At 41.7% G+C, this 18428-nt stretch overlaps 1 long non-coding RNA gene across 1 annotated transcript in view; it reads right to left on the reverse strand.

Annotated features, from left to right (window-relative positions):
- Positions 1–14766: 14766 nt before the first annotated feature.
- LOC134548981 (uncharacterized) overlaps positions 14767–18428 on the reverse strand; it is a 40184-nt gene continuing 36522 nt past the window's right edge. The window contains exon 4 of the long non-coding RNA XR_010079964.1: positions 14767–16921. This is a non-coding gene — a long non-coding RNA (uncharacterized LOC134548981). The remainder of the gene's footprint in view (positions 16922–18428) is intronic.

The following is an 18428-nucleotide window of genomic DNA, read 5'->3' on the forward strand; positions in this document are numbered from 1 at the left end:
TAGATTTTTATGCATATTAGGATGTTGCTGTTGCATTTTTATGCTGCCTGTTGTCTTCAATAGCAATTCAGTAGTTGTGGAATGGTCCCATACTTTAGGGGGCAGGAAACAATTTTTAATCATCAGTATTTCTCGTGAAATCACCACATTCTTTTACCACTCTAATTTTGATTAACAGTGTTACTCAGTTTTCTATTTAAAAATGTGGCTATAAAGATAAATGATTTGAGGTACCAGAGTTTGGATCCTACAAAAAGCTCAGCAGAAACAGAAATCTTGTATCCTGTGGAATTGTAGACACCAGTTACCACAATAACAGGAAAATCCTATGTCAGGTCCAAGCTACTGAGCAGCATCCCCGGCAGAGTGGAATCAGCCCACATTGTGCTCATTGTCTGAATGTCTATAACATTATCTGACCCAAAGATGGTGTGACTGACCCTAATCCACAGTGAAGACAAGGTTTGTGAAAGTTAGAGTGAGCATGGGGGGCACAGTGTGGCACAGAGAGGACAGAAGGGTCAAGTGCTCCTTTTCACAGGAGAATCATGGCCTTGCATCTACTAAGAAGCAGTCCTTCTTCTCTGCCTGAGTTACTTACCCCTGCTGTTCTCCCCACCTCACCAAAACCCTTGTCTCTTCTATTATTCCTTGTTTTGAGGTTTTCCCATGCTCACTCACCGCATCTGAGAGTTTTGCAGCTGCTGCTGACTGCCCATGTCCCATCAGAGGACCCTGTCTGCCCCCTCCCATCAGAGCCCTTGTGGGATTAGAACCTTAAATAAACCAGGTGGAGCACTTGCATCAGGAAAGGCTCACAGAAAGTCAGATCCAGAATCCAGGGTAATGATTTAAGAGCCCAGCTGCCTCCTTACTCTCTTGAAGCAGTGCAGGCAGGCTTAAGGCAGAAAAAGCTGAGTTGGGTGCTCTCTGCTCAGTTCCATCAGTGTGACATGAAGCTGCAGCTGCCACCAGGAGCATCTGAAGGTCTCTGCTCTCAGCATTTTTGTGACCAGGTGCAAATATTCCAAGGGAAGGCAGTGGGAGGCAAACAGAGCAGGGCCATGGTTGCTGCAGGCCATTAACACCTCGAGCTGTGCACATGCTTCAGCTCACCTAACATGGGTCTGGCTGGGCTGCACAATCCTCCCAATCCTCCCCTCTCCAGATCCTCCCATGGTCCATGTGCAGAGAGTGTAACATACAATAACTTTGACATGCCCACCTACCCACTCCTTAGGGAACAAGGGGCACTGATTACACCCATAAAATTATTAGTTTAAAACTGAGGAAGTAAGGGGAAAAGGTAGAGGGCTGGTTGATTTTCTTCTTTTTAAGTAGGAATGCTGAACTTATGGGATTCGCTGTACCACTGAGGTCAACAGTTTGTTGGTTCTCAGAAAGGGATTAGGGATTTATTTGGATAATGAGAGCATATACAGTTTTATTGGACAGACTGGGAAAAATGCTTTGAGACAAGATCTAAGTCTTTCTCAAGTTTCAGGGCATAAGCTAAACATTAAGTGATAGAGGCTGGAAAGAAAAATGCTGTATTCAGTAGTCACCTACTCCATCACTCCTTTCTGCCTTCTCTGATACTGCAGACATCAAGAAGAGATGGCAAACTTCAGAACCCTGGCCCCTGCCAGCTCATGTCAGGGCTGTTTCTAAGGTAGGACAGAATCAAGGAACTCAAGTTTTCCAACACAGCGGCACATGTGCACCTACCTACTCAAACAGGGGCAAGCAAGCATTCATCCCTACCCAAGCACAAGTGCAGGTCTCTTGAAAAATAGGCACGGCGTTTCCCCATTTTTTACAGCAGGATGTTGTTCAGTTTGTGGCACGTTAATTACTATTTACAGGGCTGCTATAAAAATTAGTTACCTTTTTATAACAAAAGGCCCACAGCCAATATTTTATAGACAACACACGAAGAAGTTTGGAATTGATGATTTACAGATCAGGAAATAACACTTAATCAGCTTCCCTACCTTCCCAAGCGCGACTGTGCAGTTTTACGCCACCTTGCTGTTTTCAACTCATTATTTATTGATGTTGATTGCTTGACATTTCACGACAGGATATGCTTGTTCTGAGAGGTGCACTCTGGGATTTATCCCGACGTGGCAGAGAGGTGTGGGTTATATTATTTTGCCCGCAAGTCAGCTGTATCATGTGTCCCAGCACACAGAGTGGTCCCTAGCGTTTATGTCACACAACATAAAACCTACTTTCACGGAGGGTGACCGCCTCCCCTGCACCTCACACGAAGGGAGCCCAAGAATGCGAAGCAAATACCTCATTTACACCATCCCCACGGCGTGGAACACACTGCCAAAACACCACTCCTGCTCACCACCACTGGCTTCTGTAACATCTTTCATCGGGTGGTCTGAAAGCTCCTTACCCCCATGAATCAATTAACTGCACACCGTCACAGTGATGTGGAAAGACAGGGGATAGCTGTAGGTAATTTATAGATAAGTAAATGGAGGCACTTCTTATGATCATATTCCATCTCAAGTGCTACAAATCACAGTCAGTTGATTAATGTCTGCAAACCCCTCGGAGTGCCTTGTGCCTTCTGCATCCCTGATGAAACGCTGCTAGAGCAGCTTGTGCCAGGATGGAGTGAGGGATAGTCTGACGTGCTGCCAGCAGCAGCAGGAGAGGGTGAGAAACCTGCTCAGTGTCACACCTGATGGCTCTGTGCAGCTGTCAATTACAGCATGGGGAGGAGGCGCTGCCAGGGTTCTGCCCTCACCACTTTGCAGCCCTCCCTTGCTGGAGGAGACCTGGCAGAAGAAGGATTAAATAAAAGCCTACAGTCTCCAACACTGCAGCCTGCCACCTGCAGGGAAGGCGGGGTTACCGTGTGATCATCCACATTCGGAGCCTCCTGACAGAGGCAGTTTTACCTTGGGAGCTTCCAAACCACCGCTGTCAGCATCTCCTGGGGAACAGTAATTGCAAAAGCATGCATGTAGCCCAAGTTAAATAAAAATAAAAACAAAAAGTTGCTCCTACTGACTCTAGACTCCAGCGCAGACTTGCACTAGGTTTTGAAGCCACACGCTGTCCCCTGGAAAGAGCATGATTGCTCTTGAAATAAGCACAGCTTTACATTCATACACACTGACAAACAAATGGATGGGACCACTACTCATTCACTTCCTGGAATTAATTTTTAAGGTAATAGAATTTCATGGCAAAGCAAAAGGTAAAGATCCCCAGGACAGTTTATTGATGTACTTTGCTAGCTATGTTTTTGAAGAGGAAGTTGTTCAAATCTGTAAAATTTTACTTCAGTGACTTCTTATTTTACTAGTGGGGTTAGGAGATTTTTTTTTTCTGTTCCCTTCTTTTCTTTATATTTTTTTATTTAAAACTATGCACAAAACTACTTAGTATTTGTTCACAAGCATTGCTTTAAGGCAAGTGAGCCAACACACATCCTTATCAAACAGCACAAAACATATTCCAGCAGTATTTATGTTATAACTGGCTGAACTGGAAAAAAACCATCTGCAAACTTGCCAGCAAACCCCCCTCCTATGATGCAGTCCCACAGCCTGTTGAACCTTTCCAGTCATTTTCCATCATCCAGAAGTACAGCAACTTTTCGTTTCTTTAAGTGCTTAACCCAGGGCACACACATGCGCGGGCATTTGTTACAGATTTACTTTGAAAGTACTTAGCACCTATTTAAACTCCACTTCATATGCTTGCACGAAGTAATTGCTCAGAGTTCATCTTGAATAGGAGACAATATGGACAAAGCCCAAGAAATATATCATCTTCTACAAATCCATGAATGTACCTGAGCTCTAACAGACCACAACAGAGAAAACCTTTAGGAGCTTTGTATGGCCCACCGAGTTTGGATTTTTTGAGAGCTTTGCTGTGAATGACATCCTGACTTTTAGCAAATGTCATTTATTTCATTAGGAAAGATTTTTGGTGACACTGAGGTGAGAGCACAAACCCAAAAACCTAGTGAGGCTTTACAAGTGGACAGAAAAATAAAGCTAATTAGAAATTCAAATTAGCAATCAATATATCTGTAACATTTAGTGAACAAGTGGAGGTGGTCTACAAGGCTTTATGAGGAATGATAAGTCAGTGTGTTACACAGAGGCATGGAAAGTTTCTGTAATCCCTGCTTCAAAAGATCCCTGGAAAACCTAAGATTGTCCACATGGAATCTGTACTGATACAATGAATCTGTCTGAACTCACTAATGTTACAGAAATTGAGTGCAGCAATTTGCAGCTAAGGTATTCCAATGTCTTGGAATCTGTCTATTCCAATATGCCTTACTGGAGAAGGCTACAGTAAATGCAGTTTATCAAAATAAAACTAAGAGGTGATTCAACCCACAGCCCCAGAAAATGAAAGGGCATTTAGACATCTAATCAGTCCTCGTGGCTGCCACAAGACAGAGAAACAGAATCACAGAATCATCGAGATTGCAAGAGACCATGAAAGTTATCCAGTCCAACCCAGTACCACCATAATCACCTCTAAGCCATATCCCCAAGTGCCACATCCAGACACCTCTTAAACACTTCCAGAGGTGGTGACTTCACCACCTCCCTGGGCAACACATTCCACTGCCTACCCACTGTTTCAGTGATTTGTTTTTCCTAGTATTTAATCTGAACCTCCCTTGGCACAACTTAAGGCTATTTTCTGTCATCCTTTCACTTGAGAAATGGCAGGAGATCTCAAAATTCAACCCTATGTGTTTTTATTAATACATATATCTAAAGATAGGAAGAGATAGAGACTTCCGATACTGTTCCTGGTAATTTCCAGCGACTATCTTTATTATAAAAGCACGTGTCTATTTTCAGTTTGGATTTGTCTGGCTTTATCTTTCTGTCATCAGTACTAATTAAGCCTCCCTATGATGAAGGAAAACCCCTAAGGCAGTTATTGTTTGTTTTCTTTTGATGGAAATATTTCCACAGTGTACCACACTCACCTCTGACTAGTCTATTCAACAGAAGAGAGCAACGGACTCTCAAAGTTTCTCCACTTTTTCTATAGCTGAAGTTTCCATAGCACCCAGACAATTGTTATGATTCTTCTCTGCTTTCTTGTCAATTTTGAAAATATTTTAAATTAGGGAAGCTGGAATTGAATGAATTATCCTCAACCCATTTTCACCAGTGCTCCTTACAGGGGTGAAGTCTCTGTTCTTTCACACACTTTCACACCCACTTAATGACTGTACCAGCTTTGTCTGATACCTGAACCAGGTGGAGAGATGGAGAGATCACCTCTCGAAGATGGAATTTCATATTTGAGCTGTGGCTGGAGGGGATGGAGTTAACTTCCTTCACAGCAGCAGGGAGTCAGTGGGTGGCTGTGGGGTCACTGTGTGAGGTCCATCCATGACAATATTTGATAATACATTTTGTGATGAAAATAAATAATAAACACTTGTTTTGAAATGCTTTTGAAACGAAACTGCTGGCTGTGTGAAACCTTAAATGCTTATCCCAAATCGAGGTCTCCATAACATTATGCTGATAAAGTCCATTGTGTCCCCCCTTTTAATTTCATTGACTGGACCACTGATGAGTTTCTGGTATAACTGATCTATAGACTTCAAATTATCCCTGTTAAATTTGACCCTGACAGGGAGGAATTAATCATTCCAGGGCTTCAAACAGTGTATATCTGGGAGAAGATGTCTGATATTAATTAACCCAGCAAATGAAAAAATCCAGTTCATGTAACTTGAATTTAAGCTAGGGGGAACATACAATATTTAACCTTTGGAATGAGCATAAGATGCAGAAGACTCTCAGCTCCCAAAGTCTTAAGGTTACTGCTGTGTTTCTTTTATAAATACATGACATGGATCAGAGGTGACCCATGGAGCACCTGAACAATTCAACCTCCTCAGAGACTGCCTTGGATGGTCCTGTCTCCTAAATATGGGGTAAACTGGTGGTAGCTGCTGACTCTAGATGAGTATGCCAGAATGATCCCTCCATCATGTAGAGGGCACCCTGAACCTCATGACACAGGCTTCTGTCTCACTGAGAGGCTAATGTGGGAGAATCCAGTGGTATTTATGGAAGAAGTTACCCAGGGAAAAAACCTGAATAATTTCCTCTTGAGGTGGAAATCTGTTTCCAGCCTGCATCTTTACTAGGGACCATTTAAACTCAAGAAACAGGCAATGAGCATAAAAGAAATGCATAAGATGGACAGCTGAACTATAGGGAGTGTTATACCTACAAGGCCTCCCTAACCCAGCTCTGTATGATTCCCTACTCCTGGAATAATGTTTGTGAGTTCTTTGTTCAGAAAATGATAGGCATCTTTGGCCTAGTTGAGGCTCAAGTTGTACAGCTCAGTGCAGAAGTTTGGGCTGACATTCTCTGGCTAGTGCTGTGCAGTGTTATGTTTAGAACTGGTTTTAAAACTGATGGATCAACTTAAGGAAGACTAAAAGAAGAAACACATCTTGCTTCATCCTGCTGCTGTGAGGAGATGACACTAGTAATCCCTCCAAGGCTTCAAAGATTATAGGGAGAAAGTATCATTGCTAAAGGTGACTTATGTGGGCATGAGTAAAAGCAAGGGGGATGTATTGAAGCAAATGAAAGATGTTTCCCATCCTGCCATGAAGATGTGTCAAATAGCAATCTACACCTCTATGGGGAGAGTAGGAATTCCACTGCTGTGGTCTTTCTGGTCTTGGTCCGGCAAAAGACTGGAAATCCCCTGAGAACCTTCTCCTCAGAGTACTGCCATCAGGACTCTTGCCCTATCCCAAGTCTATCCTCCCTGCTGCTTGCCATGGTGGCAGGAATACCCCTACCCTGAGACCATGCTCTGTTTGCTCCCAGCCGGTGAGTGGGGTCCCTCTTCAGTCACCCTTGCACATGTGCACTTCATTGTGCTAAAGCTATGTAACGGTGCTGGCTTGATTTATGAGGGCTGCATTTCTTCCAGTGATCCCTGCTGGTACAGGACTCACTACTTCCCTTTTATGTGTCTGTGTCAGAGGGCAACTGGCAACCAGCTGTTGGAAACTGATGTAAAAAAAAAAAACCCAACACAACAAAACCCTTTATTATCATTGTGATATTATTTCAAGTCCCAGTACCTGCCTGTAGTCTCTGTAAGCAGGGCAATGGACACTGTGGCTGCAGGGTGACTATTACTGCTGTGAAGAAATTAAAATTATATCATTGAATTTCCGACTTGGACAAGTGACTGGGGCTGGCGAACAAAAACACATCCCCACAACAAAGTAAAACTTATTCAGACTGAGGATGTGTTTTCTCAATAGTCTTTATACTCAGAGACCATATGATACACATATTTCCTCCTCCTAGGTGCCTGTTAATAAGGGGATACCAAAAGTTCAGTAAAAATAATTACAATAATAGCATCTTTTTGTTAAGGGAATCTCCTCTCAGATATCAAATCCAGTTGATCTATTGTGCTGTTGTACATTGTACAGAAACAGCAGGGCTGGAGACAGTAGGGTGGTGCTCCACCAGCACTCTGCCTTCTTCCCTTGCCAGGAGGGTCCTGACACTCCTTAGCTGGCTCTGCTCTCTTTGTGTGCACCCACCCCAGGGGTGGCTTCCCAGTTCAAAGAGTCTCAATTTCCAGCTGTGCCATGATTACTGGGGTGACTGGCCCAGGATGCACAGCAAGAGACAGCAAATGGTCCAAGCATTACAGGAATGTATTGGAGAGAAGTGGCCAAAATCATCAGTTTGAATGCTTTGGCCTCCTATGAATTGTGCAGAAATGTGTATTTACAAAGCCACACGTGGTGTTTGCAGAACACCCTTCAGTCTAGTTTGCAAAGTGAAAAGCATTTATAATGGCAGCATCCATCCTCTTGAACATGTCAGTGCCTTCCCCAAGACCTGATGAACCTGAAGGACAGTATCAAGGAAATCTGAGAGAAGTTGAATGGCTCTGAGATAAGTTCCTTAAAATTTTATGTAAATGGACAGCTAAAGAATGGAGAAAGGGACATGTGAGTGTTTTCAGTAATAAAGGCATGGGAGGGAGCTGGGAATATTGTGGTCAGAAGGAGGGAATAGGAGAAGGTCTAGGAAAACCCAGGAGGACTGGAGGTACTGCCAAGGGAGCTGGCTTCAGGCAACAGCAGAGTAAGAAAAGAACTGTAGGAATGTAGAATACAAATCCATAGAAAACCAGGCTTGGGGAGTTGAGTGGCTTATGGATCTAACTAGAATTTGGAAAAATTAGTTTCCTTTAAAAAAAAAAAATCTACTTTACCTGATGCTCTGACACCCTTTACCTCTCAGTGATGTGCACCAACTCTCAGTACGCACACAGCCACTCACGGTGAGCTGCTGTATCACTCTAGCACAAGTGAGATAAAACAAAAGGACAGAATCAAATTGAGATGGGCTGGCAGGAATTACTGGGGTCCCTGGCAGACACAGGCAGAGCCAGGGGATCTCACAAGCTCCTTTAGACCCCAGTGAGGTAAATCATGCCAGAGCTGGACAAATACTCTGTTGCCTTTCTCCTGCTGTTATCTTCCCCGCAGAGGGAAGGTGTCCCAAGCCAAAGAGAGCCAAGCTCCTTCATGCAGCCCAGAACCTCATGCCTCCCAAGCTGTTCCTGTCCCTCCCCTGTCACCTCCTCCTGCCTCTGCACATGCCAGGTGACAGCCTGTCTCAGGAAGGTATTTATTTTTGCATTATTGGTTAGCTTTGTTTTACCTCCTAAGTAAACCTTCCAGTATTTATAGCCTCGCCTCCGCACTTGTAGTATATATTAGCCTTTTATGCCTTCTCTGTCACCTGTTGAAATGAGAACTCGGGGTCCTCGGGCCTCTGCGGCCCTTCCCTTACATTAACTTAAATCACACCAGATGTGAGCCCTTACTGCAGAGGAAGACTAATTGATTTCGCCAGTCACAATATGCCTATTGTTTTTTAACACAAATAAACACTGTGGAATGGGGGGCTTGGGGTTGATTTTTTTGTTGTTGTTTTGTTTTTCCTTTTTTTTTTTCCTTTGCCACAAGTGCCAAAGGTTATTCAATTAAAGGACTCCAGAAAGTGTGACTAATAATCCACGGGTAGGGTATTTCTACAGTTAAAAAAAAAAAATGGAAAAAAGAAAAAAAAAAAAGAGAGAGAGAAAAACTATTAATCTCCACGCTACCCTGAGAACAGCAGCCTCACCAGGGCTGGCCATAACTGTGATGGATGGCTGGTGTGTGTAAGACGTTATTATTTGTTATGTGAGTGGGGGGACATGGCAGGCACATTGGGCAGTACACCTGCTGGGCTCCAAGAAGCAAGAACAGCTGTGTGCATTGATTTAGACGCTTGCTACTTGGGGCTCCAGGAACGAATCAAGCGACAGCTCATAAAAAAAGAGGGTTTTATGATTTTTTCCCCCTTCTTTCTGCAAACAAACGGCCACATCATATGTTTTCCTAACGCTGCTATAACTCAAAATTAAATCCCAGCCCAAGGTGTCAGGCTGGTACCATGTCAGAATTGTAACGGCTTATTTTAAAGGTCGTTATGGATGTACCAGGGAAACACTGGGGGTTTCTGCACAAAGGTGCCATTTCGTTTTGCTGGAGCTCAGGCACTTAAGGGCAATTAGCTCCACTGTTAAAAAATGAGCTGAGAGTGTTTCAACTGGTGATTTTATGCTAATAACAACTACTAATTCATATTGTTAAAAAAGAAAGTACAGGCTGCCAAAGCAGTGCACTGCATGGCCCCAAAGCTTCCCCTTGTCACGGGTCCTGCCCCCAGCAGAAGGTGTGAGACATGCTGAGGTATGACAGGGTCAGCAAGCCTCTGCCAGAGCCCAGGAGACCAAAGCCTGAGCACACATCCTGCAGCAGGGACACCCAGGACCCTTTTCTCCATCCTGCACCCCTGCACACCTCCATGGCACCACAGAGCTGTAATTACTCCTGGATCCTCCCACTCAGCACCAGAAAGATGCCACTGTCCTTCCAGAGCCTCCTGCAAGGCTGCAGTCCAGGCTTTGCTAGTCCCTGTTCATCAGGGTGCCCTCAGGGACACATCTGCAGTCCTGTGAGCACTGGGGGCAGGTGAGTGCCACCAAAAAGTTCTCAACTGCTGCCTTTGGAGCAGCCAGCTCCAAGAGCTTCTCTCTAGGCTGTGCTGGCACTGCCTGGAAGCAAAGAAGAAAACTCACCGTAAAAGGGACAACTGAACTGAGCACATACAGCTCTGACACACAGAGAAAAAAGATGTGTACGAGCACCTTGTACACAGGTGCTGTTCAGGACAAAAGTCTGCTTTAAATGCTGCCCTAACATCCATTCCTCCAAGTGGGTGCAGAAGAAGTCATCAGAAAAGAGCAGCTCCTGTTCCTTGCCTTTTAGATGTTCCTTTTCCTTCCTTAAATCTGTTACTGATGCAAAAGATCCCACCCCTAAAATCACAGGTTTTACTTACTGCATTATGCTTGTGATAAAGAACTAACATTTGGCCTCTTGCGCAGAAGCATGTACAACAAATAGGCATAAACACTTAAGAAAGGAGACTCTTATACAAAGACAAGGCCACTTGGCTGGGTTATCCAAGAAAATGCAATTGGTTTTGCTTTTCCCTAAGAGGAAAGGAGATAATTAGCTTTCAGAATTGGTAGAAAGTTGATCTACTTCTACTAACTGACAAACAACATGGTGCAAAGCCATAAAAATTTTAAAAATTAATTTGGACATTATAATATTATCCGGTCTTTTAGACTTTCTGACTTGCCTTTCACTTATGAGAATAACAACAGTGAAGAAGAAAAAAGGTCTTTGCAAACATGAATTTGCATTACGGGAGCTATTTGTGAAGCTTCTTTGGCCTTCTTCTCAGCTTTGGCATAAGAGCCAGCAGACAGAGAATTAAAAAAATAATAGGAATAGAATAGAATAGAAAGCACTCCAACAAATGGAAAACTTTATCACTTTCAGAATGAGATTCTGAAAACAAACCCATTATATCCCTTCTTTATGTAGACATGGATGTGTAAGCCACAGCTGACACAGAGCAGCAAAAAGCTTCAGAGACCTTTGCAAGCAGCAGAGAAACCTTTCCTTCTCCTCTCTGTCCCAACTTGACATAGTCTTAGGTCTTTTAGCTGTACTACTTCCATGGTCAGCAGACACTCTTGGGAGCCCTGACTCTTCTCTGTGTCTTCTGTATATCTGCTCCACCCTGACAGCAGACAGATCTCAGGCTTCTCTTACCTTTTGCTGAAAACATAAAATATTGAGCTGTTCACAGTAACACACACACACAAAAGAAAAAAAAAAGAAAAAAAATCCAGGAGAAAATTTCAGTTTTCTATATTAAAGGTTGGATGAAATAAGTTCTGAATCCACAGACTGGATGGAGAAAATTCTTGCCACTGAGGCCAGAGCTGAGGCCCACCTAGCCCTCAGCAAAGCTGATTCTGTAGCTGGTTGCTGGCAGGGCAACAGGATATGCAGTTTTGAGGATAGGCACAAACCTAGCCACTACCTGAGGCCCTCAGGACACACCATTACTGAATTAAGGATGCTAATGAGCACATCCCTTACCAGCCCTGTTAGTCCATTTTATGGACTCACTATCCACAAAATTGCAACGCATGCCAGAAGTTTGCATTCATTGTGTTAAAAACGTATGTACTTTCATTTGTTTAAATCTGTGTGCTACCAGTTTCATCATATGCCCCCACAGTTTTTACAGCAACAGTTCTCAATTCACCTTATCTACCACTGATAGGATTTAGTGGGGTGCTGAGCAACAGAAAATACCACAACAGCTTTCACAGAAATAAAAAAAATATATCAGGTTACCTTATAGAAACAGATTTCAAACAAAGGTCAAGGGTCAGAGGATGGGATGGGATGGGATGGGATGGGATGGGATGGGATGGGATGGGATGGGATGGGATGGGATGGGATGGGATGGGATGGGATGGGATGGGATGGGATGGGATGGGATGGGATGGGATGGGATGGGATGGGATGGGAATGGTGTCATTTGAGTAATGAGTGCAACTCAACATAACAAACCAATATATTTGACTGAAGGTAGAACCTTGGAGGGACATTGAGCCACAAGAGAAGGTGATAAATGTCCTAATCTTTGGGGCTCAGAAATCTCTTTTTCCTACAAACAGAAATAGTCACTGTACCCTGGCACAATATATCCCTTGCTGTGTTGTGAATAACTGAAACCACGGTGGAGTAAAACCTCAACTGGTTAAAAATGCCATAACTTCACTGTCATAAATAATATAATTACACTTTCCAACATATTTTTGTTTTAATAAAAGAAAGAAAGAAAGAAACAAACAAACAAACAAAAAAAATTAAGGTCCAAAGACTGCTGTGGTCTTGTGAATCTGAGTGTTTTCTCACAGACTCGACAGTTGTAATTCTAATTCCCCTAAAAACAGGAATTAGAATAAAATATGAAATCTTTACCTCAGCCTCTTTATCAATTAATAGGCTTCTTTTTGCGTAACTTTTTATGTATAAAAATGCTCAAATTATAAACTATGAAGGTTTTCCCTGAAAAGTTCCCCCAGATGGAGAGTACCTGTGAAATGTGATCAGCTCACAGAGTCCTTATTTCTTCTGATGTTCTGTGGAAACAAAGAGCTGGGTAGAGATGCTTAGAAGCATTGTAGAAATTATTTTTAATGTGTGTTAAATGGATATTCTTACGTAGCTGAGGTTATCTGGCAGAACAGAATCCCACTTCTCAAATTTATACATTGAAATTCTGTGTATGCATTGCCTCTTAGAGATAGATCTCTGGCTTTTAAGGTTGTGGTAAATCCTGATGAAGAAATGGGATTGTAGCAGCAAGGGAAAACAAGGCTATTCAAGAAACTAAAAAAAAAAATCTCAACATCTAAACACATGTGAAGCACTTTGTCTTCCACTACCAAGATGAAGCAAGGCACAAAAGGTAAAAAACTGCTATTTTAGAGATATGTCCTCTAAGCCCTGAGCTTACCCATTGCTAAAACAATGAAACTGTCATTTCCTATATGAATTTGGACATGGGATAAAACTATAGGCGTCTCTTAAGCAGAAGAAGACTTACAGAAGATATGTACAACAGCCACAATGTAAATTTTATATTGTGTATAAATAAAAATTACAGTATACACGTTAAACAAAATAAGTACTACCTGCACCTCCTGAAGTACGTGCTTCTCTATTGTTAGAAGCTCTAGATGGTATTTAATGAAACAACATAGCCCTCTAAAACAGCATAAAAGGAAGACAGTGAAAAATCTCCAGTCCTATAAGAGTAAAGTTAGAACATGAGATGGCATCAGGGATAAAATTTATCTGAGAATTTGGGTTAATATTTTAATTTTAACAAAAAGCTCTGTAAAATCTTCAATAGTCTCACTTTTTTTCTAGGGGTAAACATTTGTAAGCAATAAGAACAAAAGTCTTCATAATTTCTTTAATTGTCTGGTGCAAAAAAAGTGACATCATTCATGGATAATTTTTGCCCAGAAGTAGGAAGGAAAGTGTTTTATGTCTAAATTGAGAGAGCATGTTTCCAATAACCCTAATGCATTTACTCTTTGCCTCATGAAGACCTCGTTATCTTCTCAGCTTGTGATACCTTCTTCTGACACTCCTCAAGCAATTCAAGGTTTCTTGGGAGTTCCCTAGATATGTGTTGAACACAGCCTGTCTCTTTACAGAATGCAAATTCTGATAGGATTGTAGCCCACAGGAGAGTCTTTTGTTTTAAAGATACATAACAGTTCCCTCCTTCCCTTTTCGGGGTTTTGCACAGGGGCAGGCTGCCAAGGCTTGACATGTTCCAGATGGATACACGGAAAGGCAGTGTGGCTCAGTGGTGCCTTGTTCTGTGGTTAGACCTCAACACAGGAGGGTAGGAAACAATGGGGGAAAAGTAGAACATTTTAGGCAAAGTGTCCTAGTTTTGGAAAGGGCCACGGGCTTTTTGTTCATTTGCAAGCACTTTCTCACATTACGAGCTGATGGGTTTCTACTGAAGCCCTTGTCAGTCAATCTCTCTGTGTATTTCTCCCTGGTGCTCCGTTAAAGCCAAATAAAACCTATTTGCCTGTGCTTTCCCTCCTTGTTGATGCATGTACAGTTATCAGCTTTTTGCAGGTGTCTGCTTCTTGCATTTGTAACGACAGTTTAAGAAAAAAATCAGCGAAACTGGAGGCCACAGAAAAGCTTTCACAAGAGGGGTCAAAAGGGTTTCCTCCTCTGCTAAAGGTCTGCTACATTATTAGCAGTGCCGTGATAGAGATATTTACCTGTTGGTTGCTTTTCAATTGGTTCAACATGTGGCTACAGGGAGGTTTGAGTCCTTAGATTAAACCCACTTGAAGTTAAAATCCTGGGATAATTCCAGCGGAGAAAAAAAGAAAAGAGAGTGCTCATCCTGCTTTGTCTCCATTGTGACTTTTCATTCTGTTTGGCTCCATTGTGAGTTTTCACTCTGTTTTTGAGTTTAGCCTCAATTAAAAGAAAACAAGTAAACAACAAATAGAGAACAACAATCTCAAACAATTAGGGTTTTGACATCTAAGGAAGGCAATGTTGGATGAGGTCATCTCATCACAGCCCATAAAGCTATCTCTTCCTCCCTTTGTAATACCCATGTTCCAGTCCAAGTTCCTCCTTAGTTTTTTTGCGACTAAAGTGAACTAAACATCCCAAGCAAAATATGTGTCTGATTTATTGGTTGTCTGGGAGAATTAATGCTACAAATGCAATCATGTCTAATTTCAATTCAATAGGAAAAGTAAAGCCCAAAAGAACAGACCTCTCCATGAAAGAATTAAGGAACAGATTCAAGGTTTATGAAGCCAGAGGGGAGCAGGCTGCACATCAATCCTGACCTTAGGAGGGCAAGGCCAGACCACTACTTCCCTGAATTACTTCCTTTGGAAGTAAGGCACATGTCCTTAAGACAGTCAATCTTTATTTTTCAAATTGGCAGTGATAGAGAACCTTGTATAGCCACCACATCTATACCTTTGGTGATTATCTGTCCCTCTCTGGTAAAAAACACGTGTGTCTTCTTTTTGGTCTGAAGTTACCATATTTGTATTTCCAGACATTGGATGCTCTGATGTCTTTATCCAACAGATAAAAATCCCAAACAGAACAAAAAAAGTTCTCAATCTGGAGAGGTACGGACAGTCATCTTTATAAAATCCTTCAGGAAACTGAGTTATTTTATAGTCTTATGCTCTGGTGCAAGTTTTCCAGCCTTTTAACCATCCTCTAGATTATCCTATGAGACTTTTTCTGCTATTCAATGTCCCCAGCTGGTCTTGTGGACACATGGCAATATAGATGTTATGGTCACATTGTCAGCAAATACCATACCTGTATTCAGTTTTCTCATTTCTAGTTCACCCCTGCAATCCTTTCTGGAGGTCTTCAGGGAACCTCTGCTGGACTGTGTACCCACTGTGGTCCCAAATACCATCCAAAGTACACATTGAGTATATTCTGTCTGTATGGCTTTGTTCTTTTTTTTTTTTTTCTTTTTTTTTTCTCCACAAGTTTGCCTTTACTTCCTAATATGTTGCTAGCATCTGTTTCACCAGGCAATCTGGTCTGCATCACTATTTTATCTTCCTGCCTTTTTTTTTCTCCCACTCCATAATATTTGTGTCATATCCAGTCTTTGTCAGTGGTTAGTGCATTTTTTTTCCCTTGAACATTGATACTAATACCAAATAGTTTAATTCTGAAAACTGAACCATGCAGGGCTCCAGATAAAACTCAGTTATTTAACAAAGAGTCAAGATTTATAGTATTTCCAATTTATCATTTAATTTTTAAAATACTTAATATAAGTTGCATTCATTTTTCATAATGCTAGTTTCTGCATGAAAACATATAGTGACACCAAATGAAATTCCATACTGAAGGTTGTTTTATTGACATACTATATATACTGTATATACATATAGTGCTTTATGCACTTTGTTTAGAACCTCATCTGCCTTGTATCCAAGGCTGCTTGGATAAGATCTATTTTACATATTTCCACTTTGAACATACTAATTTCTGATTCCAGAAGCTGTCTCAGCCTCCACTATTTAACCTATCAGTTTTAAACAGGCATCTGCTTATTTCAGTCACTCTACTTTCCCCTTTATGAGCAGTGTTGTCAGAAAGCTTTTACACAGATATGTACATATTTTACATTTTTAAAGATTGCCAGAATTTACAGCCCTGTTTTTGAAGTCCAAAATTCTCCCTTTCATCTTTAAGGGTTTTTACTGTGGTCCTTTGGCCAAGGCGGGGTTTTTGCATAATTTCCATCTTTCATGCAGAGCACAAAGCTTCAGCAGTCTGGAACATCTGCATTGGCGCTTAAGGAGCAGCACGTCTGGTGAGTGCAGGGACCAGAGACACAACCACCCCTCTCCTCTTCTCTGCAAAGGGCATTTCACAGATATGAATGAACAGGGAGCAAAAAACACAAAAACAGGCCTAGGAAAAAAAACAAACACAAAAACCAAAACCAAACAAGTAGAAATATGGGAAGAGAGCAATCAGCGAAGTGTCCAAGCACACCTTTAGCCATCCTCCTCCTCTTCTCTGAAGTGCAAGAACAAGCAAGGGAAGCAATACTGACAGCTTTGTGACTGGAGAGAGGATACAAGTTTTGATGAAGCTGCATGACTTGTGTGTACTCTACCATGAATACATGATAGACAGACCTTGTTTGAGCTGCACACACTGCTTTATGCCAAGTGTCTTACCTCCAACATCCATGCTTTGTCCTCAGGGTACCAAAGAACAAATGTGCACTGCAGTCATGAGTTTCAAAAGAACTGGCTAAGGAGTTTTCTGATCCGCTGGCATAGCTTTTAAATAAATCTCAGGTTGCTGAGAATGTTGCACAGGAAAAAAAAAAAAAAAAAAAAAAAATCTCATGCCAGTAATTATAAATGATCAACAGGAAGGCTCAGGAAACTATAATCCCCATGAAACTTGGCTTAGCAGTCCAGGATCTGGGGCAGGTGGAAAAGAAAGATTGGAAGGGATACTCATAGAAAGAGATAAGAAGATGTACATTTCCCAGTGGAACCTCTTACATCTCCCTGCAGTATTTTGTTTTCTCTTTGACTGAAAAGTGGAAAATATCCTTAGCTAATCACTTCTGGAAGAAATGGGAGACTCAGAGTTCAACATATGGAGAAACCCTCTGGTTCCAACAGTCTACTTTTCATGTGCATGTCTGAAGCTGCCAGACACATGCTTCCTTCACAATAAAGTATTTCATCTGACCGCTGGTCTTCCTTTTCTTTTTCTTCCCTCGAGACTGGGTGGTGGAGGGAATACTTCATTACAGAGAGGGGATGTTTTGTTTGTCTCGTACTTTTTATTTACTCCAATCTGTTGTGTATAATAAGGGCTCTTATTCAACTTGCCCTGGAGAGTATTTACCAGATATCAAATATCACAGTCAATTTGATATGGGACTTTAATCTTAAACCACCTGCTTTGACCCTGTTTTGGCTAAACTGTAACAGGCATTAGTCTCAGAGCAGAAGTGGGTATTTTTGGAAGCCACAAGAAAAACGTCAGTTTTCATGTTACACAACATATGGCTTTTCTGAACTTTTAAATTTTTTTATATGCTTGTTCTAAAGGGATGCTATTTTTGTGCCTTCATAACCAAAGAACATCTGAACTTTTCCAGCTGAAACTTCCCAGGTGTTTACTTCATGCTGTTCTCATGTTGCAAATAAACAAGTTAAAATAATGGAAGCATAATCCATTTAACACACTTCTGTGCACATCCATATTCCAAAACCTCAAAACCTCTTTAAGAAGAAAAGAGGAGACTCCAGACTCCTGGGGCTATTAACCTCCATGTTATCAAAGACAATTCATTCCAACATTCAGACCTTGCATAGCAGGGATGAAAATATGGGGAGATATGTTACGAAATCAGCATAGTTTGGGAGTTTTTTGCTGCTGCCATTTGGTTGAGGCTGGCCCCACTGCTGTTCTAAGCAGACTGTGACACTTCTTGGCATAGAGTTTCAGACTGGTTAATGGAAAGCTGATAGCTAGTAGGTCTCATGCATTTAGTCATGAATCATGTGCTTGGTTTTGTTCAGTAATTTCTCTCTAGCATGACTGAATAGTGGGGAAATTTAAGCAGTAATAGTTCAAACTGAAAAAGGTTTTACTATTCCTTGAGTTTGCCTGTAAGATTTTAATACATATTTAAACTGCATCAGGACAATCAGTGCATTAAGCTTCACTCCAGTGATCCACCTGTTTCATCTTTCCATCTATGGCAGCAGTCAATATACAGGCTTATTAGGCAAAACTTGCTAAATAGATAGAAAACAACCTAAAGGAAAGTTTTTTCCTATGTTGA

Source organism: Prinia subflava, chromosome 3, assembly GCF_021018805.1.
Source record: "Prinia subflava isolate CZ2003 ecotype Zambia chromosome 3, Cam_Psub_1.2, whole genome shotgun sequence".
NCBI classification, from domain to species: domain Eukaryota; kingdom Metazoa; phylum Chordata; class Aves; order Passeriformes; family Cisticolidae; genus Prinia; species Prinia subflava.